The sequence below is a fragment of the Ovis aries genome, chromosome 6 (assembly GCF_016772045.2).
Source record: "Ovis aries strain OAR_USU_Benz2616 breed Rambouillet chromosome 6, ARS-UI_Ramb_v3.0, whole genome shotgun sequence".
NCBI lineage: Eukaryota > Metazoa > Chordata > Mammalia > Artiodactyla > Bovidae > Ovis > Ovis aries.
The window spans coordinates 57,588,750-57,614,137 of record NC_056059.1 but is presented as its reverse complement, the minus strand read 5'-3'; the positions used below and the strand labels follow the sequence as shown (position 1 = coordinate 57,614,137).

The following is a 25,388-nucleotide window of genomic DNA, read 5'->3' as shown; positions in this document are numbered from 1 at the left end:
ATGGGATTTCCCAGGTGAGAATACTAGCGTGGGTTGTCATTTCCTTCTCCAGGGGATCCTCCTGACCCAAGGACCCTCATCTCTTGCTTGGCAGGCAGTGGATTCTTTGCCACCAAGCCACCTGGGAAGTCTGACCTGTATTCTTAACTTGTGTGTCCCTCTTAACAGCAGGGGCCCCAGGAGAAATGGCTGTAAACCATCCTGTAAACCTGTTTATGCCAATGCCCTTTGGATATTACCTTTTTCTATTTATAAAGTCTGATTCTGTCTCAGTTTTCTCACAGATGTGGCATAAGAGATGTGTCTCAGATGTACATGCTGACTCTCACACCTTCATTTACCAAGGGTAGGCGAGGGGGGATGGAACAGGAGGCAGGGCCCAGGGGCCAAGTCACCACACTTGTAGGGCCAGCAGTTCATTTGTGAACAGGAGCTCAGGGAAATTGTGGGCACAGGACTCTTCACTAGGCCCAGGGATGGCAGTGTAATTACACTCAATAGATGTTCAAAACCCAAACTTGGGCTCCAGATTGGAGGCAAGACTGAGTGAGTGTGTGTGTGCGTATGTGTGGTGATAGTGACGGTATCTGACGCTTGAACATCCAGTTTGCGTTTGGTGCTTGACATTCATTATTTCGTCTTCTTCCCATAATGTGGAAATACGCACTACTAGCTCCATCTTATGAATATAGAGAATGGTTTAGCAAGCTTAAGTAACTCATATAAGGTTACCCAACTAGCAAATGGTGGAGCTGGGCTTCAGAAAGCTTTTCATTTATATCATGGAGTCTTCCCTATGACAGGATTTCTGTCATAAAGCCTTTCATCATGGGGGCAGGTAGGAAGTACGGGAAACAGGAGGTCAACTAACCCAGGCTTCCCATTCATGGAGGGCCTCAGTGTAGACTCTTCACCACTATCTCCAAATATACAGCCAGAGCTACACGGACAGGACTGCAAGAAGACAGTGTTTATCACACAGCTTTGAACTTCAGCCCCATGTTTCCATAGCAAATTTGCTGCAGTTCCTAATGAACTAATACTTTCCATATAAATTGGAAAATTTTATTACCTTTATGCATGTACGCAATATTGCAGATCTGTACATGAAAGCTTTTAAAATATTCTCTAATTTTTATTATCCCATTCTGTCATTATTTTACTACTTAATATACCAAGAACCTTGAAGAGAACAACGAAAAAGTAATCCAGACCTGTTTCAACCTCTGAATGATTTGATCTGACATTACGGCTGTTCTAGAAAAATCAGGCTGTATATTCACCCTAAGTCAGACTTACGTGGAATTACTTCACAGGAAATTTTCAGAGCTGAAATTTTCAGCTCTCATGTCTCTCTTGTAGGGACTTCACTGTTTGTGATTCTGTAAGTATCTGCATCTTAAGAACCTTAAGAGCTGTTAACCATGGATTACATACTTGGCATTGACATAGTGAAAAAGCCGGCTTAAAACTCAGTACTAAAAAAACTAAGATCACGGCATCCGATACTGTCACTTCATGGCAAATAGAAGGGGAAGAGGTCGAAGCAGCGATAGATTTCCTCTTCTTGGGCTCTATAATCACTGCGGATGGTGACCACAACCATGAAATTAGAAGATGACTTTTTCTTGGCAGGAAAGCTATGACAAACCTAGAGTGTGTTAAAAAGCAAAGACATCATTTTGCCAGCAAAGGTCCATCTAGTTAAGGCTATGGTCTTTCCAGTAGTCATGTACAGACGTGAGAGTTGAACAATAAAGAAGGCAGAGCGCCAAAGAATTGATGCTTTCAAACTGTGGTGCTGGAGAAGACTCTTGAGAGTCCCTTGGAAAGCAAGGAGATCAAACCAGTCAATAGTAAAGGAAACCAACCCTGAATACTCTTTGGAAGGACTGATGCTGAAGCTGAAGCTCTAATACTTTGGCCACCTGATGTGGACAGCTGACTCATTGGAAAAGACACCAATGCTTGGAAAGATTGAAGGCAGAAGGAGAAGAGAGTAAGAGAGGATGAAATAGTTGACTGGCATCACTGATTCAATGGACACGAATTTGGGCAAACTCTGGGAGATGGTGAGGGACAGGGAAGCCTGGCATGCTGCAGTCCACAGGGTTGAGAAGAGTCGGACATGACCTGGCGAATGAACAACATTGACATAGGTAAGCAATCAATCACCAGTAGCTGTTATAATGATGCTATTGATAAGGGCAAGGGCTCCTGGGCAAGGGCTTTGCTGCAAAAGCCCATCACTCTCTGCCCCAAACTGGCCAGCCATGCCATGATTAACTGAGACTCCATGTATTAGAAGAGGACTTGAACATGTCAGTTAAGTTGTCTTGGGACTTCCCTGGTGGTCCAATGGTTAAGAATTCACCTTCCAATGCAGAGAACATGAGTTTGATTCCACTCCAGTATCCCTGCCTGGAAAATTCCATGGACAGAGGAGCCTGGTGGGCTACAACCTGTGGGGTCATAAAAGTCGGACACGACTGAGCATGTATGCCATCCATCCTTATGGAGAACTAAGATCCCACATGCTTCAGGTCTACTAAGCCCACGTGCTACAACTACTGAGCCTGCGCTCCACAACTAGACAGAAGCCTCCATGCCACACCAAAGAGCCTGCATGCAGCAATGAAGATCTCATGTGCTGCAACTCAGACTCGAGGCAGCCAAATAATTACATAAATATTAAAAAAAATATTAAGCGTCCCTGGCTAGTGAAAGTGAAAGTTGCTCAGTCATGTCCAACTCTTTGAGACCATCATGGATTGTCCATGGAGTTCTCCAGGCCAGAATACTGGAGTGGGTAGCCTTTCCCTTCGCCAGGGGATCTTCCCAACCCAGAGATCGAACCCAGGTCTCCCAAGTTGCATTGGATTCTTTACCAGCTGTCCCTGGGTAAGTGTCTCCCAGTTTACAGTGAGATTTATGAAGTGTTACTGACACTCTGGTTAAGTTCTTAGACAGTAAGAACAAAGAAATAGCTATTAAACTGCTACAAATAAAGATTAAAGTTAGAATCACAGCATTTGTGATGGGAAGCCCTGAGAAAAATTACTCTAGCCCACATGTACTATGGATTGGGACCTGCAGCCCTGAGAAGCTAAGTGATGCCCAGCAACAATTTTTCAAACCATGCTGCTGTCCTTGTAGAGGTCTAGAGTAAGGGTCAGGCTACCCGGTTTTACTACACAAAGTTTCCTTGGAATACAGGTATGCCCATTCACTGAGGAGTTGTCTGTGGCTGCTTTCAAGTTACACAGCAGTGTTGAGTAGTGGCGACAGACATTGTATGACCCACAAATCCTAAAATATTTACTTACTTTCTGGCCCTCTGCAAAGTGCTGACTCTAGCTCTAAAGGATGAACAAAGTATATGAGGAGGAACCAAAGCAGAATCATGTGAGTGAACCGGAAGTAGGTCTCTGGAGGCCTGCCACTGGGCACCTGAGTGAGCTTGGGAGCGGGCTCTCCAGCTCGCATGCAGCCTGGAGATGGCCCTGGCCAGGCCAGCAGCTGGACTATAACCCCAAGAGAGACCTTGAACCAGAGGTGCCCTGTTAAATGGTGCTTGGGTTCCTGTGAGATAACAGATGTTTGTTGTTTTAAGCTACTAATTGGGGGGGGTGGATTACCATGTTACACAGCAATAGATCACTAATACAGTTGTGGTACTGGTGGTAGAGAACCTGCCTGCCAATGCAGGAGACGTCAGAGACACAGGTTTGATCCCTGGGTGGAGAAGACCCCCTGGAGGAGGGAACGGCAACCCACCCCAGTATTCCTGTCTGGAGATCTCATGGACAGAGGAGTCCGGTAGGTAACAGTCCATACAGTTGCAAAGAGTTAGACATGACTAAAGTGACTTAGCATGCATGCATGCAGCTAGGCTCACCTTTTCAAGGTGAGTGGAATTCTGCCTCCCAGGTCAAAGGCCCACTGTGATCTGCTGGTGAACTCCTGGTCCCCAACTCCTGTGGAAGCATCTGTGCCGATTCTTATGCAGACTCTACCCCTTGGTCTTGCGGTCAGTTACACAGATGTCTGTCTCTCTAGCTGGTGCTGTGGCTTATTCAGTTTCGTAACCACAGACTCTAATTTACTACCTATTGTTCATAATGGCATAATAATGTTAATGAATAATAATATTGATGCTTACTATGCATCATGCACTTTATGTGCATTATCTCATTTAACCCTCATAACAGCCCTCATATTCTTTAGCCCACTTAATAGGGGAGAAAACAAAGGTTACGCAACTGCCTTTTATCCTCTAGTGAGCAAGCAGGAGAACCAAGATTTGAGCTCTGACTGGCCCTGAAGCTGCCACACTCTATCAGCTGAGACCCCAAATCCCAGGATATGGGGCTCCAGTGTAGGTACTACACAACTAAGAGCTGACATGCTGCAACTAAGACCCAGCACAGCCAAAGAAATAAGCACGGAAAAAAAAAAAAAAAAAAGAAAGAAAAACTACTGACTTTTAGTTCACAGCAAGTATAGAATCAAAATGAAATGATTTCCCAGTCTTTGTCCAAGCACCCGTAGCAGACAGGAGGTCAGGAAAACAAGCAGAAGTGGACAGGGAAGGGCCTGAGGAAGGGGGAAAGGGACACTGGAATCTGCTCCCGACACCCCTTTCCCACTTCCTGTTCTTCCACCTCCGGCTCACGGCATCACTGTGGCTCCACACCCCCACCCCATCTGCAAAACCCCCCCAAACAGTGGTGGGATAATGAGGAGAAATCCTCAATTCTTTCACACTTTGGGAGTTCTTACTGGACTGCCCTGAGCGCTCTCCTCCCTGGAAAGCCCTCTTCATGTTGTCCAGCTGACTACTTCTCACTCCATCTTGGCCTCTTCCAGAAAGGAGAGCACCCTGGATCCCCTGGGCTATGCTAGTTGTCCTAGTTCTGAACTCCCACCGTACCCGCTGCACCTTTCATACGAGTCATAATTTTTCACACTTGCATCCTTGGTGTGTAGAAAAGTGCTTGACATACATTTGACTGATTTTAGACGAATAAAGGAAAGAATTTTTATGTATTTCTAGGCTGTTCTGTGCTAGAATGTAAATTCCCTAGGAAAACTGGCGCTCAATCCAGCATCAGGCATGCAGTGGGAGCTCAATAATAGTTAACCAGCCGGCCCTAAATGTCTGGCCTTATACTACTAGATTCAGGGCAGTAGGTCTGATTAAAGGGAGCTGAGGTCAAGAAACGGCTTCAGGGTTCAGAAGACACCCCAACTGTGACCACACTTGAATGGATGCCCAGGATCTTCCTGGACATGGGTTCTCATGATTTAAGTTCCTAGACTTCATGATGCCATTACATCAGTGCGTGCGCATCCTCTAGGAAAGTATATCTATCTAGTCTGCTCAGACTGCAGCCAAATGATTTAAATGGTATGTTTCTTGGAGCAATGGTTTTCAAAAATAAAAACAAAAATGAGTACTTCTGTATGGGTTACCTATTTCATCTTGCTTCCTTAAATCACACACACACACACACACGCACACCTATTTCATCTTGCTTCCTTAAATGACACACACATACACACCCACCCACACCCACACCCACACCCACACACACCCACACACACCCAAAACCAACAGAGCTTCCCTTCCAACCAACTACAAAATCCCAGGAGACCAAAAACTTTCTCAGGATTTCCTTTAAGTGTTATTTCTGGTGAGTTAGGTAAAATGGACACCACCTTTCCAAATAAAGAACTTGATGTATTTTTCATGTCAAAACCAGAAAGAAGATGCTTAATAATCACTCAAAAAATGTGCACTATATTTCTTATCATTACTTAGCAATCCACTTACTTTTCTAAGGGAACTGAGAACTCTGCAGACCTGGTCTGTCTCCATTAAGATGCCTGTCCAAACTTGAGTCAAATATATCTTGCTCAGTTATTATTTTTATCTTTTCATTTAAGCATTTCTAATCCTATGTGAGCAATTTTCCAGAAAATAATGGAAACTTCCCTACCTATTTTTTTTCTTCCTTCATTTCTTTCATTAACAAATATTAGATATCCATAAGATTAAGGTTAAAAGATTCTTCTTTCTTGGAAGAAAAGCTATGACAAAACTAGACAGTGTATTAAAGAGCAGAGACATCACTTTGCCAACAAAAGTCCATATAGTCAAAGTTACGGTTTTTCCAGTGTCATGAACAGATGTGAAAATTGGACCATAAAGAAGGCTGAGCACTGAAGAATTGATGCTTTTGAACTGTAGTGCTGCAGAAGACTCTTGAGAGTCCCTTGGAAAGCAAGGAGATCAAACCAGTCAATCTTAAAGAAAATCAACCCTGAATATTCATTGGAAGGACTTGTGCTGAAGCTGAAGCTTCAATGCTTTGGCCACCTGATATGAAGAGCCAACTCATTGGAAAAGACCTTGATGCTGGGAAAGATTAAGGTCAGGAGGAGAAGGGGACAACAGAAGATGAGATGGTTGGATGGCATCATTCGTGACTTGATGGACAACAGTTTGAGTAAGCTTCGGGAGTTGGTGATGGACAGGGAAGCCTGGTGTGCTGCAGTACATGGGGTCGCAAAGAGTTGGACATGACTGAGCGACTGAACTGAAATGAACTGAACTGAACTGACAATGGGGATATTGCTGTTTCTAGCACGATTACAGGGTTTAGAGATAAGGCATACAAAGGCCCTAAAATACTACCTCAGACATGACTAAGTCTGAAGATGGTGGCAGAGTCACTGAAAAGACTCCTTTTCTGGACACACATGGACCCTTTAGGACACTGCTTCTTCTCTTAATAGAGATGTGCTTTGCAAATGCGACTGTAAGTGAGTCAGAGCAAGCCAGGTCACAACAAGATTTCTTAGGTATATGCAACATGGTTACTTGGCTCTCTCAAAGCACTATTTCATCTCTTCTCAGAAAATAAAAAAAAAAAAAAGTGAAGGAAAACTTGTAATTGGGAGTGTTTTAGCAGACCCAAAGGGCAACTTCTATGGCAGATATTTCATGTTGAACCATGGGCCTGAGTTTTCTCCTGTGAAACCAGCATAGATAATAGTCATGAGGGGAGGGTCTTCTTTAGATGAATGACAAACTCTCTTAAAGAGTATTTGAGACTTTCAAAAACATGCTGCCCTGGAACATCTACCAATACATTTGGGATTCCAAGCCTCTTTAGACCCTTTCTTTAAGTAGATATTTAAAAATTACAAATACAAAAAGGCTTATATATATACATATATTATATTTTTTTAAAATGTGGAATAGGAGTAATGAAAGGTGAAAAGTTAAAGTGTTAGTCGCTCAGTCATGTCAGACTTTTTGTGACTCCATGGACTGTAGCCTGCCAGGCTCCTCTGTTCATGAGATTTCCCAGACAAGAATACTGGAGTACTGGGTATTAGCTGCAGCACGAGAACTTTTAATTGAGGCATGTGGGCTTTAGTTCCCTGACCAGGAATTAAACCTGGGCCCACTGCATTAGAAGCTTGGAGTCTTAGCCACTGGACCACTAGGGAAGGCCCCCCTCATGCCTTCTAATAGGAGGGTAAATAGGCTGAACTGATTCCGTATTTCCCCCGCTAGAATATAGCATTTTCTTCTAGGAATAAAAAGAACAACCCATTTGTTATGCTTATTAATCAGGTCAAATCTAAAGGAAGTCAGGATTCCAAGACCTCACTTGTCTTTTTATTTTATATTCAGTTAGAAACCCTATTCTTTATTCTGAATTTCAGGGACACCAAGGATTAACTGTCAAGCCACAGGCAATTTCAGCAAATGCTAAGCATTTCAAGCACAGAAGGGATAACAGAGCTACTGGGAGTTAGCTTAACCTTAAGACATAAGACAATTATAACACAATAATACATGATCATATGGTTAAGGAGAAGACACAAAGGAAGGAATATATATGAATTTCAAAGATAGGAATACTAAAAGAATAAAATTAATGGCTGTAATCTAAAGTACCTAGTTATATTTATGTAGCACATTACTGAAGACAATTTGATATGTGTTTCTGGGGAAATCACAGAATTTAGCCTAGAAATATTTTATGCATAAGGACTTTAGGTAATATACTGTTAAATTTAAACATCATTCAAATTCATAGATTTCAGTGAGAGCTGCTATATCATCATGCTTCATAAAATCTCAAGCTAGGTTCCTGGGTGGGAAACATTCTAAATGAGAAAAAAAAGCACAAAATATGATTAATCAAATATGACAAGCTGTCAGAATTAAAACCTCAAACTATAAGCATTGAACTGGATTACCTAAATTGAATTTTTAAGAAGAAGAATAATAAAATGTATGTGTGTGCACACACAAACTTGAGCTTGAACAAAGTGGGAAGTTTTTCTCTCCTGGTGGAGTTTACATAATGTATACTGGGCTAGAACTGTTGATGAGAATAGTTCCTTAAACTACAGTGTCTTTAAATTTGAGTACACACTGCTAAACCATATAATGTAAGTTTGGAAGGAATGCAAAGTAAATGTATCAGTTCAACTCAGTTCAGTCGCTCAGTCATGTCTGACTCTTTGCGACCCCATGGACTGCAGCACGCCAGGCTTCCCGGTCCATCACCAACTCCAGAAGCCTGCTTAAACTCATGTCCATCAAGTTGATGATGCCATCCAACCATCTCATCCTCTGTTGTCCCCTTCTCCTCCTGCCTTCAAACTTTCCCAGCATCAGAGTCTTTTCCAGTGAGTCAGTTCTTCGCATCAGGTGGCCAAAGTATTAGAGTTTTCAGCTTTAGCATCAGTCATTCCAATGAATATTCAGGATTGATTTCCTTTAGGATGGATTGGTTGGATCTCCTTGCAGTCCAAGGGACTCTCAACAGTCTTCTCCAATACCACAGTTCAAAAGCATCAATTCTTCAGTGCTCAGTTTTCTTTATAGTCCAACTCTTATATCCATACATGACTACTGGAAAAACCATAGCTTTGACTAGATGGACCTTTGTTGGCAAAGTAATGTCTCTGCTTTTTAATATGCTGTCTAGGTTTGACATAGATTTTCTTTGAGCAAGCATCTTTTAATTTTATGGCTGCAGTCACCATCGGCAGTGATTTTGGAGCCCCCCAAAATAAAGTCTGTCACTGTTTCCATTGTTTCCCCATCTATTTCCCAGGAAGTGATGGGACCACATGCCATGATCTTAGTTTTCTGAACGCTGAGTTTTAAGCCAACTTTTTCACTCTCCTCTTTCACTTTCATCAAGAGGCTCTTCAGTTCTTTGCTTTCTGCCATAAGGGTGGTGTCATCTGTGTATCTGAGGTTATGCTTTTCAAGTTAAATCCTTGACATCTTCCTTTCCCAGCCTGTAGGGGGCACACTTCCTGCCTAGGAGAACACTGTGGTCAATCCAAATAGGCTTCCTCTCTCTGGGCAACTGCAGAGGAACTGGGGATTTTGTGTGAAATTGTATTTTCTGAAACTTTTTTTCTTTCTTTTGTTGCTTCACCAGGGTTTTGACCTCATCAGACCTATACCGGCGCAGTTCTACTAGTTCTTTCTCTCCCTCTTCCCCAGAGAGGTGCTTTAAAAGCTTACATCTCACGGTTAAAATCCTAGCATGTTCTTGGAAATTTACACACATGTGCAATAGTTAAACGCCAAACAGAAAATCCAGCCTTGGGCCTTCTTGGCTAGGGTGTGGCCACAGGTTGGCTGTGTGGCTGACTGCTTTTGCTAAACAAACCCAAACTCGAAGCCCGAACTGCTGCCAAGGGGTAGTGATTCCATAGCCAAGAGGAGGAGCGGTACGCCCCTCCTTGCTGAAGACTCTAACGAAAGCATGAGGTTCCTTTAGTCAAAGCTCTTCAACTCCCACAGTGCTTTGCAACCATCAGTATTCAAGCAGTACCTGGAATAAAAACAAACCCAGTGCTCACTCTCCTGGAGTTGGGACTCGTTGTCATTAAATTCAGTAGAAATGGACAAACATTTAAAAAATTCAGAAGGAAGCCCAAAATCACCATTTCTGTTTGTATATTATGATTCATAATTCAGGCCTAACTTCTGATGAAGCTTAATGTATGTTACAGCCAAGGCTGGGAATTGACATTGAAAAAAGAAATACTATATAAAATGTATACTATTTCCCTCATGTGTTGCAAATTGCCTTGAATCATTTCAAGTGAGCTAGGCAGTTTTTTAATGTTGTTAGGTCTTTAGTCTACTGAGGCACTTTAGAACTCTGATGGAAATACAAAATCCTCAGGCCCCAGTATTTCATAAAATATTGCCATGTCTGCTCACTCACTGTCACATCAGATTCTTTGTGACCCCATGGACTGTAACCCACCAGGCTCCTCTGTCCATGGGATTCTCCAGGCAAGAATACTGGAGTGGTTGCCATTTCCTTCTCCAATGCATGAAAGTGAAAAGTGAAAGTGAAGTTGTTCAGTCATGTCCGACTCTTAGCGACCCCATGGACTACAGCCTACCAGGCCCCTCCATCCATGGGATTTTCCAGGCAAGAGTACTGGAGTGGGGTGTCATTGCCTTCTCCAGTGAAGTTGCTGCCAGTCCTCAACTTAGCTCTGCCTGCGTCTACTCTCTGGGCTAAGAATTTACACATCCCCTTTGCTTTAGTGTCTACAACTTAATTTACTTCACCATACACAGTATGATATAAAAGTTTCATTTATTAAACTTTAGGGGGTAGTGAGAAATTTACATTTCAGGGTGATCACCTAGTACCTAATCAGGAAGTCTAAACATAAAAGAAGTCATTAAATGCAAATCCACTGTCCATTTACTAAGATATGAATTGATGAATGGCATAAACGGGTTTTCATTGGTGAAGTCACTGATATATTAACCAGGAAAATAAATGTTAGAAATAGACACTACTTGTGGGATTTAAGGGACACAGTCATGGCTTCCTTGGCCTCAGGTAAACAGGGAGTAGAACCTAGAGTTTACACCCTTAGGCATGTTACATGAAGTGGGCTCCCAGTCCTGTGATCTGTCATTGATTACGTGGTTTCTGGCACCTGATGCTGACTATAAGAGTAACAGAATCCTGTGTATGAAATATTGTCTGGTCCGACTCAATCTTTTCTGCAGGGTGGTGGCAGAACTTAGAAGGACAGAGGATTGGGGTTTCAAGTTTACAAAACAGATTGCTACTCTGCTTTGTGTCTGCTTGCAAATAAAAATATGTATGTGGAGAACTTGGTCTGAGACTTGCTTTCATTACATCCTAACAGGGGTGATGCTGGAGACTAGCTACTTCTCACCCACCTCGAACTTTCCTCTGGCCGCTATTCTGTAAGCTGGATCTCATTTAGTTTGATTTTCAGATGCTTGAAAGAGCTGCTTTAAGGTCAAATGCAACTTTGGCCCTTACAGGTTATATGGCTGATTATACTGGTTCGGGCTTCCCAGGTGGCGCTAGTGGTAAAGAACCCGCCTGCCAATGCAGGAGACATAGACTCGGGCTCAATCCCTGGGTCGGGAAGATCCCCTGAAGGAGGGAAACCACTCCAGTATTCTTGCCTGGAGAAACCCATGGACAGAGGAGCCTGGTGGGGTTCAGTCCATAGGGTCACAAAGAGTCAGACATGACTGAAGCAACTTAGCACACATGGACGGTCGGGAAGATCCCCTGGAGGAGGGAAACCACTCCAGCATTCTTGCCTGGAGAAACCCATGGACAGAGGAGCCTGGTGGGGTTCAGTCCATAGGGTCACAAAGAGTCAGACACGACTGAAGCAACTTAGCACATATGCACGTATACTGGTTTACTCCCATTGAATTAGGATGGCAGCACCCACCTCTCAGGTGACACTAAATTTAAAACAATTATGTCTGGAGCCCTGCGGGGCTCATGCATTGCTAGTTCCCCTCCTCTGCACTAACGTCCCCTTGTTATTCTTTTCCCATCCCAGAGGAAACGCATGCATGTTTGCAGAACTGAAATGAATAATCTCTTTCTCGCTGTTCTGTTTCAGTTTCTCTGGACTAAACGAATTTTGGAATTGTAAACCTGGCACCTATAATTACTCCAGCTTATATCTGGATTCCTCGAATCATCAGAGGCTAAAGTCCTTTGGCCTTTCCCTTTTTTAGCATGTGGGGTCCTACCTCACCCTCTACTGGAACCATGTGTGTGCCCAGTCACCCCTCTTGGACTCTTCATGGGTGATGACTGCTTCGGCCTCTCTCCATATCACCTCAGTCACTTGCCTTAGACCACACTTCTAAAGAGGGTATCTATTTAACCTTCACGTCATTAAAAAAAAAAAAAAAAAAAGCCCCTTTCTTCACTGTAAAAGATGAGAAACTGTCAGAGAAAGGCTCGGGTGGCGTAGCCAACCTCCTAGCTGGCTCCTGTGATCCCTGCCTCCTGCTATCACATCTTTGTGAGGTCCTCTTCCCACACTGACGCAGGGCTGGCCTGTGTGTTCAATAAAACAAGGCAGAAATGATGCTGTGTGATTACCAAGGCTGGGTTAGGGTAGGAAAAGCATAAGTGCTCCTGCAGTGGTCTTTCAAGTGGTTCACTCTGGGGGAAGCCAGCTGCCCTGCCGTGAGGACACTGATACGGTGGAGAGGAACCCGCTGAGCCTCCTCGGAAGTGCATCCTCCAGTGCCCGTCAAGCCTCAGTGACTGAAGCCCCAGCCAGGTGCCTGACAGCAACCTCACGGGAGACTCCACTCTGGAAAAGCACACCTGGCTGCTCGCAAATTCATGACTTCTGTTTTGCTCTCGCCATGAGAGAAATTTCCAGGCTTCTGCCGAGGTGGAGGAGGTGCTGCCACCCAGGTGCGTGCAGGAGGAAAAGGAGGGAGGGTTGTCACCTGCGTCTTAAACACAGTTCCTCCATCCTACCGTCCTGGCCTCAGAGGCCTCTCCCCCCAGCCCGAGGCCTGGAGCATCTGAGCACCCTGCCAGGCCTTCCCTGGCAGGCCAGCGGCTGAAACTCCGTGCTTCCAATTCCGGGGGCACGGGTTTGATCCTTAGTTGGGAAGTTAAGATCCCACATGCTGTGTGGGCAAAAAAATAAGTGGGGGGTGGGTGGTGGCGGGGAGGGCATAAAAACTGATGGGATTCATCTGTCCCATTTCCAGCTTCTGGGTCAGCTTTCTCAGGTCCACTGAGTGCGTGGCTACTCATCCACCTACTTTCTGTTAATAGCCCCAGCAGGTGCCTTGGATCTCTGAATCAGGGAAGGTCCAGGTAATACTCGGGGTGCACGTGTGCATATGTGCTCAGCTGTTTCAGTCGCATCTGACTCTTTGTGACCCCATGGACTGCAGCCCATCAGGCTTCTCTGTCCATGGAATTCTCTAGGCAAGAATACTGAAGTGGGTTGCCATGCCCTCCTCCAGGGGATCTTCCTGACCCAGGGATCAAACCTGAGTCTCTTATGTCTCCTGCATTGGAAGGCGAGTTCCTTACCATTAGCACCACCTGGGAAGCCCAGTATTCATGGTGGGTATCATATAAAGAGAGGAGAATGAAGCAAATGTGCATTCAGCATGCCGAGATCCCTCCAGTCTCCTTCTCACCCTCAATCTCCCAAACAAACACTGGCAGCCAGACCCTCACCCTCAGGGCAAGAGTTTGCAGGCATTTTCTAAGGGGATCTGGCCAACACAAGAGGAAAGCCCTAAAGTGACTGACAGTGGAAGTTCCCTAACAACTAGCTCAGCCAGATCTTACAAGTAACCACCAATAAGTGCAGTCGATCTCTCACCCTCACAGTTTCATTTGGAACTTTAGTTTAACTCCCTCACTCGTATGTGTAAGAACACTAATGATTATCAAATAGCTGAGGAAAACCAAAAAACAATATGGAGAGATCGGAAACTATGGAGTAAAAAGAAAATTTCAAAAAAGATTATTAAAGAATTCATGGAGATAAGAGAAATATATTGTCTCATGAAGCAAGAAAATGATACTGCTTAAAAAACGAGGGAATTAAGAGAACAACAACAAAAAAGCCTCTTAGGAATTAAAAATATGACGGCATAAATAAAAACTTGAAAGAATTTAAGTTAAAATTGAAGAAATTAAAGTGAAAAGACAAACAGACCACAGGAGAGCAAGAATAAGAAAAGCAGATAAATAATCCAGGAATTCCAGGAGATCGAGAGAATAAAAAGAAAGCACCCACAGGAGAAGAAAATATCAAATATTTTCCAAGAAAATTTCTCAAAACTGGAGGGTAGATTTTCTAGATTTAAAAGGCCCAGTGAGTTTCTAGTTGTTGATTAGTCACCAAGTTGTGTCCGACTCTTTTGCGACCCCACGGACGGTAGCCTGCCAGGCTTCTTTGTCCAGGGGCTTTCCCAGGCAAGAATACTGGAATGGGCTGCCATTTCCTTCTCCAGGGGATCTTCCCGACCCAGGGATCAAACCCATGTCCCCTACATTGGCAGTCGGATTCTGTACCTCTGAGCCACCACGGAAGCCCTTGAGTTTCCTGGACAATGGATTAAAAAAAAAAAAAAACGAAAAACACAAAAACCCGCACTGAGGTGATATCACTGTGAAATTTCCCAACATATTCAACCAGCTTTCAGAGAAGAAAATACGTACACACACACACACACACACGTGACTGGGAGCTGGAGTGGTGGCTGGAATTAGAACACTTATAGCAGCCATACCATGAATAAGGAAACCGTAGAGCAAGGTCTTCAAAATTTGGAAGAAAAAAAAAATCTGGGTGAAAATAATTTCCAACATTGAACTCTCTATGAAATCAGGCTATGAGTCCAGTGAGGTAGAATACAGGCATTTTTAGACAGGCAAATTCTTACATAATTTTAAACTTCATATGCTTTCTGTCAGGGAGCGACTGTAGGATGTAGTCCATGAAAATGAGGAACTAAAACAAGAAAAAAGAGGTCTATGAAATAGGAGCTCCAACATAGCAGAGAAGTGAAGGGACCCTGTGGAGTTGCAATGACAAGATCTCAGCAATGACCAGGCGGAGGGGCCAACCAGTCCAGATGAGCAGGTGGGCAGTCTCTGAGAGAGATTTCTTCAAAAGCATGAAATTGGCAGAATGGATACAATACCTGATATGAAACTGATAGAATCACGGAACATCTTTGGAGAATGTTTATACAACTGGCAAATATTTCAGTACTCAATAAATGTTTAAGTACATAAAACTCACGCACACAAACCAGACAGACAAAAATAAATAAACAAGCAAAAAGAAAATGATTAACTCTAGGAATAGGTTATACTGATAAGAAAAAAATAGTATATACTCCATTTCTGAACAGCACGGTCATAATAATGTAAACTTTGAATATTTTTCTAATCAAAACTGAGATGACACTACACTGTTAGGACAGCAACTACAAATGGTATAGGAGAATAAAGAGCTAGATCCTCGTGTTTGTAGGGAAAAGTCAGCGTACAGTGATGTCTCTGAAAAAAGCAGGAGGTGGCGGTACTTACTTGCCATTAAGGTATATGGAGGCAGAGTGGAAAGTAGTTTCTCTGGGGAAGGGAAAAAGAGGAGCAGGAGCTTGGGACCTGTTCATTTCCTTGAGAAACCTTGTAGAACCAGCGTGTCTTTTAAGCTGTACCCTGCTATATATGATTTTGATGAACATTTAAAACATAATTTAAAGTGTAATAGTATATAGACAGCTAATGCGTACTGCTTTTTCAAAATAACATCTATGTAATTTTGATAAATAATATTTTGGATGTTTACTTTCCTTTTTCGTAAATTGAGAGGGTTGGCCTAGATCTCTGCGTGTGTATGTTTTTTGTATCTCTTTGTACATGTGTCTGGACTTGTGAACATAAACACACACAAATCTGATAATCAACAGTGGAATTGCCCTGATTATTTGATCATTAAAAATTAATATGTATTATCCACATATTTACAAAGACATAATCCGATCCTACCGAATGAAGAGCAAGGTGGCGCAGCCATCTATCGATTTGTAGAGAAACCCCTGAGGCTGCATTTCTGTCTTCCTCTGTCCATGTGAGAGGGGACGCAGGAAGAGACTAAAGTTCCCTGCTGTTTAGACTCTGGCCTGTGACGCAAGTATGGCGATGTGGGCCTAAAAGTTAATATTTATCCATCTCAGGGAGTTAAACTTGGCTTGAGAACTTGGCTGGAGGTTGGGGGTAGAAGGAAAGCGCTACAAACTCTGGTAAAGTTAATGCGTTAGCATAAATTCGTGCTAAAGTCAGTGTTAATCCTGGTAGCACAGCCAAGTCACTCGCATCTTCTCTAGCATATGCCAAGGAAGTTGATGGTGAGCCCTTCAACTTTCACCTCACTTTCAACAAAAACAGCACTAAAATGGGGAGGGCCAGGTATGCAGCTCTGAATTAAAGAGAAATGTGAAGACTGTCCAGTTCAAATCTCCCGTTTCTTCCTAGCTTGGTGACTGGTAATTCAGTCTCTCTAGGCCCTGAATTCTTCATCCATGAAGACCTATTTCATGTAGCTGTTAGGAGCAGTACGAGTGTTAATACCTGTAGAGCACTAGAAACAGTGCCTGCGTGCGTATTCTCTAAAACATGCAAAGAACAGAGCTGATTTACTGGGGTCTTAGATTCACGGCTGGCGTGCACTTTCACCGGCTCTGGAGTGCTCTCTTTCCCTTTCTCTCTCTTTAACCTGGACTTTATTTATGTAACCTGGTCTTCAGAATAATGGAAGCTCTAAGAAGAGAGACTTTCCCGTGACAAATTTGGTCAAGTCAATCTCAAAAAGTCAAGGAACACATTGTTCACTGACCGTAGTAATCCTGTTTGGCAAAATCTCAGGTTACATTCATTTGCACCGACGTTTAGTATCTGACGCTAAAGCTTTCCTTTGGATGCCAGATGCATTTGGCATTCTTGGATGTGGTGGACAAACTCTGTACTAGTGCCAAGTCAAGGAGTCCAACGACTGGCTTAAGGACATGCTCTCATTCCTTTGTATTATTCCAGGTCCTCAACAATATCTGGCCTACAGAGAAGGAGATTGTTTGTTGAATTTAAAATGAAAAAAAAAAAAATTGGTATGCTTCTCATAGTTGAAAATTATACAACCATACCTTAAAGTTACTCACAATTCTCTCATCTATGAATGCAATCTTATTTTTCTCATTTTTTGTTTATACTAAAATTTTTATAGGCTAAATCACTATATTAAATGGAATGTTACTATATCATTACAGTATGTGTAATTTACATTTAAAGAAATTAATAAAGAAGACTCATTGTAGGGAAGTAATACTGTTTAGTGAGCTATTTTTTGTGTTAAAGAAATCCCCCAAAGAATATTAATTCCTTGTCAGATATATGATTTCCAAATATTTTCTCTCATTTCACAGGTTGGCTTTTCACTCTACCATTTCCTTTGCTATATGCAGTTTTTTTAGCTTGATGCAGTCCCACTTGCCTATTTTTGCTTTTGTTGCCTGTGGTCTTGGTCTAAGATCCTGGAAATCAATGCCAAGATCAATGTCATGAAGTTTTCTGTCATATTTTTGGAGTTTCATAGTTCAGGTCTTAGGTTTACATCTTCAGTCCACTGTGAGCTGATTTTTGTGTATGGTGTAAGATAAGTGTCTAATTTCCTTCTTTTGTGTGTAGATATCCAGTTTTCCCAACTGCCTTTTCCTCATTGTGTATTCTTGGCATCCTTGTCAAAGATCAGTTAAACTTATGCTACAGACTATAGGTCTGTGTGCCCGAAAGAATGGGATCGTGCATGTGTGTGTGTGCTCAGCTGCTTCAGTCGTGTCCGACTCTTTGTGACCCCATGGACTGTAGGCCCCCAGGTTCCCCTGTCCATAGGATTCTCTAGGTAAAAATTCTGGAGTGGGTTGCCATACCCTCCTTCAAGGGATCTACCTGACTCAGGGATTGAACCTGAGTCTCCTGTGTCTCCTGCATTGGCAGGAGGATTCTTTATCCATTGAGCTACTGGGGAAGCCCCCAAATGGGATTAGTGCTTTTATAAAAGAGACTCCAGAAAGCTCCTTTGTGCCTTATGCCACCTGAAGTTACAGCAAGAACATAGTTTTCTATGAACCAGGAAGTAAGATCTCACCAAATATTGAATCCCAACACCTTGATCTTGGATTTCCTAGCCTCCAGAACAGTGAGAAATACACTTCTGTCTTTTACAAGGCACCCATTCTATGGTATTCTGTTACAGCAGCTTCGATGGACTAAGATTCCATGTGTTTATAAACTTATTTCTGGGCTTTTTATTCTTTTCCACTAGTCTGTACATCTGTTTTCAGGATCAGACTGAGTTACTGCAGCTTTGTGATACATTTTGAAATTGGAAAGTGTGATATCTCATGCCTGTTCTCTCTCAGGTTTGCTTTGGCTTATTATGGGTCTTTTGTGGCTGCATATGAATTTTAGAATTGTTTTTTCTTTTTCTGTAAAAACATTGAGATTTTGAGATTCTGACAGATGTTGCACTGAATCTGCAGATCACTTTGGGTAATATGGACACCTTAACAATATTAGGTTTTCCAATCCATGAACATGAGATGTCTGTTTATTTCTGTCTTCTTTATTTCTTTTATCAGTGTTTTATAGTTTGCAGTGTACAGTTCTTTCACCTCCTTGGTTAAACTTACTCCCATACAAATAAAGTATTTTATTCTTTTTGATGCTACTTTAACTGGGATTGTTTTCTTAATTTTCTTTTTGGATAATCTATTTTCAGCACATAGAAATGTAGCTGGTTTTGTATGTTGATTCTGTATCTTGTGACTTTACTGAATTCCTTTATTAGTTTTAATTTGCATTTGTGTGTGTGTGTGTGTAAAATCTTCAGGTTTTTCTACATGTAAGATCCTGTGGATTTTTATAATCATTTCATAAATGCTGTTAGACAAATTATTAGAGAAAACTTAGATCCTGAATTAAATGAGAATAAAAATATTTGCAGGGAAATACAAGTGAATATTTATCTAATTAAAGAATAAGGAAGGATTTTTTTTTGATTACTAAAGCTCTTGGAAAAATACAAATAAAAGATTAATAAGTTACAAAAAGAGCAAACATTTTTCACCTTAAAATGTGAAAAGCTGCAAAGATCAAATGAAACATTTGTGACACAGATGATAAAGGGTCCCTATCTTTAACTTTAAAATGGTTCATAATTCAGTAGGATATTTATTAAAGATATCAGCAACAAAGGACATGACCAACCAATTAAGAAGTGAGTAAATATTAAAGACAATGAACATGAAAAATTATTCAGTTAAAGAAAACACTGAATCCTGATGAATACTGCTAAATGTAAAAAAAGCATCTATACCAATAAGTTGGTTTAGTAATAAATACGTGAGACCTCTTATTTGAAAAACAAAAAACCGATCAATCAAATACATAAACAGAAGTGAGTGTGGTAATGAAGCAGGTAAAGAGTTTCAGGGAGCAAGGGTTGCTCAGCAGTGTTAAATGACACTCAAGGGTCAAGGAAGCAAAGGACTGTAATGCCTCCCAAGTTCAGCACCAAGAAGGTAACTGGTGACCTTGGCAAAGGCAGTTTTGGTGCAGGGGTGAATCTGGAAGCTAGACTGCTATGGGTTACCCAGCTTCCTCAGTAGGTGAAGAAGTGGAAACGTTACCCATAAAAACTCTAGAAGGAAACCGGTTTTGAAAGGAAGGTGAGAGAGAATGAGAAAGAAGAAAGCAGGACTAAAGGAAGGTGTGCTTAAGCTGGGAGTTTTCAGGCTGTTTGGATATGCTGGTTGGAGACAGTGGGAAGAAAGGGAGGAGCTGAAGACAGAGGAAAGAGTGGATTATGGCTGGAATAAGGTCTGCTAGCAGGCGGAAGGGAATGATGGAGGATCAATCAGCCTCAGACAGGAGATGATGAGAAATGAGATGGACCTGTGCTGAGTGTCTTCATTTTATGTCTTCCTGTCCTGCAGAGGCTAGAGAGCAGAAAAGAGTTCCCAGCCTCACTCGCAGTAGGGTTCCCAGATCCACTTAGATTCAGGCAATCCTAAGCAAGAAGAGGGGCTTCCCAGGTGGCACAGTGGTAAAGAATCCGCCTGCAATGCAGGAGACACAGGTTCAGTTCCTGGGTTGGGAAGGTTCCCTGGAGTAGAAAATGGCAACCCACTCCAGCATCCCTGCCTGGGAAATCCCATGGATAGAAGAACCTGGTGGCTGCAGTCCATAATGCTGCAAGAGTCAGACACAACTGAGCAACTGTGCACCCGTGCACGCAAGATGAGACAGGGAGAAGGAAGGGAGGCAGAGGCTGTACTTCGGCTGCTTCGGCTTTTTCTGCCGGCAAACCCCACAGGGAGGCACTGGGTTTTCGTTAGCAGTGTCCCAGCAGCCTGGTGCTTTGTGGATGTCAAGAGGCAGAATGTGGGGCACTGGATTTTTGTCTGTGCAGACCCCTGAGTCATGGAGTACTTCTAGGGCCATCATTCACGGCAGCTCACGGGCTAACCCCAGCGAAGGCAGTGTTCCGCTGACCATTTCCAATTCCCCCTCTTTTTGGTTGTGTAAGAGGAGGCAGCTTCCTGGGAGGGTTAGTTGTATGGTGGTATTTTTGTTTTGGTGTTATTGAGCCTGCTACTCAAGCCTTTCTGGGGATATTGTAAGCATTCAATTCATTGTATTAAATTTCCTTTTGCTTGAAATGGCTAAGTAATTTCTGTTTCTTGATTGAGAGGGACATCTCCTTTTCTATCGAGAGGGAAGGGAGGACGGATGTACGTGTAGATAAATGTGTGCGTGCGTGTGTGTGTGTGATGAAAATCTCCCCAAATGCAGGAGTTTTTAAGCTATGGTGTTACACAGCCTCAAGGAGTTCCTGGATAGGGTTCAAGGCATCAGTAAACTTAAATGAGTAAAAGTCATATCTCCTTCTTTCCGAATCTCTAACTTAAATTTAGTATTTTCTTCAATTCTGAATGTAGGCACCACACTACAGCATTGCTGGCAGTTCCTGTGATTTCACCCCTAACAGAAAGCAGGCATTTTCTCAGTGCTTTAGAGCTGTTGTAGATCCCAAACGTTGTTTATGCTCATAACTACGGTATTTATTCGACTCCTGCTAGATCTTGTTCTGTAATACATTTATAAAGAAACACACACTGATGTTTTTCCAAAGAAGACATGACTAACAAGCACATGCAAAGATGCTCAACAACACTAATTATTAGAGAAATGCAAGTCAAAACTGTGCGATATCACCTTGCACCTGTCAGAATGGTTATCATCAAAAAATCTACAGAAAACGAATGCTGGAGATGTGGGGAACAGGGAATCATCACACACTGTTGAGGGGAACGTAAATTGGTAGTGCACTATGGAAAAACAGTATAGAGGTTCCTCAAAAAATTGAAAATAGAATAATCATATGATCCAGCAATTCTACTCCTAGGTATGTATACAAAAACCCCCCAAAAACAAAAAACAAAGAGCAAAAAGAAAACACAAATTTGAAAAGATACATGGCACCCCAATATTCTTGGCAGCATTACTTACCATAGCCAAGATATGGAAGCAACCCAAGTGTCCATAAACAGATGAACAGAAAAAGATGTATATACATACATCCACACACACATATACACACAATGGGATATTACTCAGTCATAAGAAGAATGAAATTCCTTCATTTGCCACAATCTGGATGGACCTAGCGAATACTATACCTAGTGGAATAAGTCAGTTAGGAAATCCTATATGATATCATTTATATGCAGAATCTCAAAAATAATATAAATGGTCATATATGCAAAACAGAAACAGACTCACAGATATAGGGTATGGGGATTAAGAGATACAAACTACTGTGTATAAAATAGATAAACAACAAGGATATATTGTATAGCATAGGGAATTACAGTCATTGTCTTATAGTAACTTTTAATGGAGAATATAATCTGTAAAAATAATCATTATTCTGTACACCTGAAACAAATATTATAAATCAACTGTACTTCAATTTTAAAAAATGGAATATAAAAAATAAAACACATTATTATATCACAATTTTTAGTGTCTTCTGTTTTGCCTGTAGAGTTTCTAAACTTTGGCACTAGTGATATTTTAGGATGGCTAATCCTTTCTTTGGGGGGACTGTTTTTGCACTGCAGGGCGTCTGAGGGCCTCGACTATGCTAGTAGCACTCTTCCTGATCACATGACCATCGAAGACGCCGTCACCTGGGGGCAAAGGTGACCCTGGCTGGGAGCCATCACTCTGACTGAAGGAGAGAGGGCTTAAAAAATGGACGCAACAGAGGATGGCAAACAGAAGTGACTAAGGAAACACACAATTGAGTGACGTTAGGGGACCAGATGAAATCAAATGTAGTCATCCTTTAGTATCCTTTGGGGGATCCAGGACCCCGTGGATATTAAAATCCAAGGACACTCAAGTCCTTTACATAAAATGGTAGAATATTTGCATAAGCTATACGCACTCTCTCAATCATCTCTAGATTATAATATCTAATACAACATAAATACTATACAAATAATTGCAAATACAATGTAAATAGTTGCTAGTGTGTGGCAAATTCAAATTTTCCTTTTTGGAAATTTCTGGAACTTACTTTTTTCAATTTTTTTTTCATCTGTGGCTGGCTAAGTCCATAGATGCAGAACTTGCAAATATAGAGGGCTGAATGAATAGAGGAGCCTATGGGTAAGAGAAGAGGTTTTCAGGGTTTTATTTTTCCTACATGAATATTCAAATGATGGACAGTCTGCCACCAATAGCATATGTGATATAGGTGCTGACTTACAAATGAGATGGGCTGGAATTACCTACAATGTCCAAAGTACTGTTTCTTCTACTCATCCAAATGCTAACATGTCTTAACGTGCTGGTTGAAAAACACACTTTTTTAAGCAGAAGGATAATGGAGAACATTTAGAACCTAAAAATAACTGTTATTGCCCCTTGTTCTGCTACTGTCCAGAACAACAGCAACAAGGAGCAGGCTGGGTATATTCTGGACTTGAATGCATTTGGAGGTTGTTGCTCTAAGAAAATTGGGCCCAGCAGGCACGACTATGAAGGATATGGAGCAGCCCTATTGTTTAGCAATGTGACTCCTAGGTATTTACCTAGGAGCTATGAAAAAATATATATCCGCATAAAATCTTGCCCAAGAGTATTGACAGCATCTTTATTCAGAGTCACCCCAAACTGGCAATAACACAAATGTCCATCAACAGTATACCTGTGGTGTGGTCATACAATGAAATACTACCAAGCAAGAAAAAAGAATGGACTGTTGATATATGCAACATGAATGAAACTCAAAAACATGTTGAGTAAAAGCAGCCGTACACAAAAGAGGCAATACATTCATATGGACTGTGTGATTCATTTATATATAAGTCTTAAGTAGGCTACATTAATCCTGGTTCCATCAGGGTGGGGACAAGAACTGGTTGCAAAGAGGCATGGGAAATTTTCCTGGGTGAGGATGTTCTCTCAATTTCTGAAGGAGGAGTTGGGTTATACAGTTATATGCAGTCGCCCAAACTCACCAAACTGTACACTTGGATTTGTACATTTCACTACATGTAAATTACAAGAGGAGAAGGAAGAAGAGGGGGGAAAGTGAGGGAGAAGAAGAGAAAGAGAACAGTAAATAAAAACTGAATTTATAGTCAATAAAACACATACTGAAATGTTTGAAATGAAGTGAGGTCTGCAATATACTCTGAAGCATAGTCCCCCCAGCCCCACCCTGTGAAAAAAGGTTGGGGGATTGATAGATAGCCAGGTGGTTAGTATGTGAGTTTTAAAAAGACACAAAATGTGAATTGTAGATTCTAGATGGTGGGCTGTGCAATTCTTTAAACTTTTCTGTAACTTGAAAATTTTACACTAAAGAATGTGAGTGTATGGCAGAGCATCTCTTTTTGCCTTTTTGGATTATTTCATTAACTTCTGGGCCAAAAAAGAGACTTGGAAATAAGGAAAGCGTTTCATATGGTTCTTGTTCTATTTTAATAAATGGAACCTAAAGTGTCACACACATCACCTCCGCCCTCTTAATAATAACAATCATCCACGAGTACATCGCCGCCACCACCACCTCTGGATCTTGAGGCTGTCCCAGCACGGTGCTAATTACCTTACACATGTCAGCCTCCCATAGAGAACTTCATGGTGTTCTTTATTGTTTAACAAAAAGCTCTAGGCTTAGCCACATCTTCAGAACTTCCAGACAGCCAGAAACTAGAACAGATGTTCTAAGAGGAAGATTCTGTCTGTGATGGTGGGTGTTTTTAGCAGAATGTATTATTCAAATATGAAGGTGTGGGAGTGTGTGTGTGTGTGTGGATCCGGGTAGTGAGCCGGGAGTAGGAAGAAGGAAAACACATTTTAGAAAAAGATACATAGTATAAATCATAAAGTAACAGTAACTTAAATCCAGTTTCTGTAGAGAGAGAAACCTTGTTCCTTTCCTCTTTTTCCTTAAGCTCCGTGTATTCAATGCCATTTGATACTGTCACCTGGCCAAAGGGTGTGACAAAGGCTGCCTGGATTCGGCACCCCCAGCTCTTTCCTAGCTTCCCTTTCTCAATAAACCTTTGACAAAGGTCAGGAGTTTGAAAGGGTCGGGTTTTTCCTTGTTTGGTTCAAGCGTTTCTTGCTGAGTAGAATGATTAAATGTCTCTGAGTGTCAATAAATAAGCGGTTTCGGTGAAGCTTTTCGGAATCTGTTTCCCTGAAGGCTGCTTGGTGGCGTGCCTGGGATTGGTTCGGTTTTGTATGAAACTAGTAGGTAAACACTGTAATTAGCAGGCTGCCTAGTCCCTGCGGCTCCTGATACCTGTACAGCCATGCATTGAAGAAGAGGGCAGGGATAAAATATATTCACCTAAAACCAGGAGTCAGGCTTTGATCTTCAACTCTGACGACAAAATGCTAAGGTGCTAAAGAGGCAAAAGCCGGATTTGAACTAAAGGGATCTCAGGACCCCTGGCACAGCTATGCTGGCACTAGAAAGAATGTATGAATTAGGTAAATACCTACCAGGAAAAAAATAAAAATGACAATAAGCCAGCCTTAACAAAAACATATCAGTTTTCTGATTACCTTTACTCTGGATGGAGTCCATAATTCAAACCTGATTCATGAAACAGTGTCGGACAATTCTGGCTGTGTACAGGGGCAACGTATCAGAACTGGATCAGCTACAGCAACCTCATACTGAACAAGTTCAGGATCTCTGGTTCATTTTGGGTGGATACCTCTGTGCTATTGTTAGGGAGAGAAGGGTGGGTTCCTGTAAAGCCAGGTCAAACCATCTCTTCCTGAGAAGTACCTGACTGATGTGCAAACCAAGCATCTTCTGCCTGTCCCACTGGGAAAATATAGTAGACATGTTTCATACACAGATTCAGTTAGTGGTGCCTA

At 42.0% G+C, this 25,388-nt stretch overlaps 1 protein-coding gene across 6 annotated transcripts in view; it reads right to left on the bottom strand.

The window, feature by feature from the left end:
* C6H4orf19 (chromosome 6 C4orf19 homolog) overlaps positions 1–25,388 on the bottom strand; it is a 95,016-nt gene that overhangs the window by 43,974 nt on the left and 25,654 nt on the right. The window contains exons 1-2 of one of the 6 annotated variants that reach the window (XM_060417582.1): positions 13,385–24,061; positions 8,281–11,471 (exon numbers count right to left, since the gene is read on the bottom strand). The exons of 2 other annotated variants lie outside the window; for them this stretch is intronic. The gene's annotated coding sequence lies outside the window, so the exon portion shown is untranslated. Of the gene's footprint in view, positions 1–8,280; positions 11,472–13,384; positions 24,062–25,388 lie in introns of those variants that run through there. 3 more of the 6 variants (XM_060417579.1, XM_060417580.1, XM_027970926.3) reach the window with 3 other exon arrangements.